Genomic DNA, 3485 nt, shown 5'->3' with positions numbered 1-3485 from the left:
TTTATTTATCATATTTATTAATAAAAATAACAACGAAATAGATCTTCTATTTATATCGTGACCTCCATAAATATTTTGACAATGTGAATCAACGAGTTTTTTTTATTCTTGATCAGTTACATCCGTAAAAGCTAGCGAAATCGTGTTTATTAGTAATTCAATCGATTGGAAGTACAACACAATCGATTGAATTTTGCACGACAATATATGAGTTTTTTCAAAATTCAATCGATTGGAAAGATAATACAATTGATTGAATTTCGTACGGCAACATGAATTTTTCCAAAATTCAATCGATTGAAAGTGTTACACAATCGATTGAATTGCGTACTGCGCTATATATTACGCCATTATAAATTTTTCACCTTCTTTTTAATAAATTATTGTTTTATTATTCATTTATCTTATCTTTAAAATTCTATCTTCAATTTTTTTTTCAATTTTATTTTGATTTAGATATCCTAATCTTATTTTTTACAATACTAAGATTAATAATTGGTGAATCAATTTATTTTTTAATTACTCAATTCTACAGTTGTAATCATTTATCAATCTCTTTGATTATCAATTTTTTCATTATTTTTGTTTATCGTTTATCCATCGCTTTAATATCTAATTTTTGTAGTTCAAATTAGAATTCTGCAATTTGGATAATGAAGTTGATGGATATGACTTTTGAATAGTCTAAAATTATTGTTGGACAGATCTTACATCAAACTAGTTTCATAAAAAATGAAACATATATTTAAGCTCAATATTATTGTTTATTATTGGACATATAAAATAGTAATCTTAAGGAAATAATAATTGTTGATCTTGTACCTAAAAAATACAGTTGGGCTACACATCCAGGTATTTTTGTATCCAAGTCTAACCAAGCAGGTCTAATACTAGAAAAATTCACTCTCATTAATGAAACGCGTATTACACGTGCCGGAAACCACCCAAACGTTACCAATTTAATTCGCGCTAGAATATGAAAAAGATCCTTCTTATTCCAACTTAAAACTACTCAAGGAATTTTAAATCTCTCTCAAAATCTCTCAAAAAGTCATTCATATTCTCTGCGAAAACTACTGCAGAATTGGGTGGAGCATTTGAATTCATCAACAAAAAACACACAAAAACAAGAACAAAGATTCCGCAAGGTACTGAAAAAACTATTGTTATTATGTTAAATTAATTTCTTGCAAATCTCGTGTTTCTTTTAGTTCGATTTAAGGTTTAGTGGATTGAGTTCGTTCATTTAATAGATCGAGTTTTTCTGATTCTATTTTTTCTTGTTTTCTCCGTAACTAAGGCATCGAATGAAATAATTCGGTTCTGATAAATAATTTGGTTCATCTCTTAGTTTAATTGAGTTTATTTGCATGCAGAAATGAATTAAAATGTGCTTTTCTTGCTGATTGAATGTTTATCACTTTTTGTTCAAATATGAACTGAATTCGGCTCATTTGTGAATTAAGTTAGGTTCACTTGATACTATTATTAAGTATTCACCAAATTTGTTATTCCTTAAGAAATTCGGTTTATCTCTTAGTTTAATTGAGTTTATTTGCATGCAGAAATGAATTAAAATATATTTTTCTTGCTGATTGAATGTTTATAACTTTTTGTTTAACACCGAATTCGGTTCATTTGTGAATTGAGTTAGGTTCACTTGATACTACTGTTAAGTATTTACCAAATCTGTTATTCTTTAAGAAATTCGGTTCATCTCTTAGTTTAATTGAGTTCATTTACATGCAGAAAATGAATTTAAATGTGCTTTTCTTGCTGATAATTGAATGTTTACCACTTTTTGTTCAAATCTGAACTGAATTCGATTCATTTGTGAATTAAGTTAATAAGTTCACTTGATACTACTATTAAGCATTCACCAAATTTGAACCAAAATTCGATTCATTTGTGAATTGAGTGAGGTTCATCTATTAAATATTGACCAAATTTTTTGTTCCTTACAGCAAAAATAAAAAAGATGACCATGTCAAAAAAATGAGAAGCCGCATTATAATGTAAGCATATGCACATTAAATCAACTCTATTTTTGTATTATAAATATATCATAAAATAATGTTTCAAATCCTTGCAGAAAACTCACAATCTGATATGCTCAACAAAATCAATAGTTATTAGGGTGTTCAAAGAATTGAGTGTAGAAAAGAAAACTATTGTTGAACAAATAGGATTCGATGCACTGGGACATATCTCAGAATTGAACGTCTCTCACAAGCTCTTAAGGGAATTGATTCGTTGTTTGATATCTATTATGGATGCTTGGACACTCTCTATGGAAAAATCTGCATAACCCTTGCCAAGATAAGAGACACGCTGGGCACAAACTTCGGCGGTATTATACTTTCCATCATTTACATTTATATATTTCCTTTTTATCTTTTTGTTATTTCTTAAGTAATTTCGCTTCATTCTTTGGTTTATTTGAGGTTTATTTGAATACAAAAAATGAACTGAGTCTTTTTTTATTGATTTGTTTATATTAAAATATTATAGGGGATCATTTTCCTGAAAAATTTGCATATAGCAAACTGAATGAGCAACAGAAGGAGATTGTTGACAGCTTCAAAGTTGCTACTTTGGCATCTTTGACAAAATCTGTGATTGATAAGAGTATAAAAGTGGAGGAGAACTTGTTGAAATTCAAGAGGACTTTCATCATCTTCGTCTAGAAATGCTTCTTGCTGCCGACAACAGTAAGTACAGTCTCCCCTGTCCATAAGCCGCCTGCCCTTCATGTGGAGATAGTCCGACAATGGAATTGGGTATCTCATGTGCTGAACTTCCTCATCAAGAGGATCAAAACCCAGAGAGCAGGAAAGAAACTTTTGGTTGATGGCTGCATCTTTGTTTTAATGCTAATATATTTCCATGAAACGAAATTTCCTCAACCAGATGAAAATGACGCTCCCGGCCCACCATGGGTGGCATACTGGACACGGAGGAGGCTGGTCGAGCGGATTGATTTGGAAACAACTAATGAAATGGTAAATAAAAAAAAATTATTTCCCTTAAAATTTCGGTTCAGATGCTTCTAAAATACTGTGCTAACTAAATAAGTTTATATTTTAGGGACTTGTGAAAAGAGCAGAATTAAGGAGAAGAGAGATAGAAGAAAAGAAGGGAAAAAAGAAGGAAAAGAAGAAGAAATAAAAAAAAAGGAAAATTGTCATCTTGCATTCGTCTTCGGAAGAAGAAAATTTTTCTGAATTTGAGTATACTTCTCGCCATCGCTTATCGAATACTATCTATTTATTTAAAGTTTTATATTGTTATTTTAACAAAACTTTTTGTATGTGTTGTAGAGAAGAAGAAGAAATCGAAAAAACACCGCCAAAGAAAAGAAAACAACCACAAAGGGTGGCGAAAAAACAAACAAAAAAAAAGGAAGATTGTTTTGATGGATTTGGAAAGCAAAACTGAATCTGAAGAAGAGTAAGATTCGGAAATGATTATTTTGTTGTTACAAA

The sequence above is a fragment of the Arachis ipaensis genome, chromosome B09, assembly GCF_000816755.2.
Source record: "Arachis ipaensis cultivar K30076 chromosome B09, Araip1.1, whole genome shotgun sequence".
Lineage (NCBI taxonomy): Eukaryota > Viridiplantae > Streptophyta > Magnoliopsida > Fabales > Fabaceae > Arachis > Arachis ipaensis.
This window is presented reverse-complemented; position numbering follows the sequence as displayed.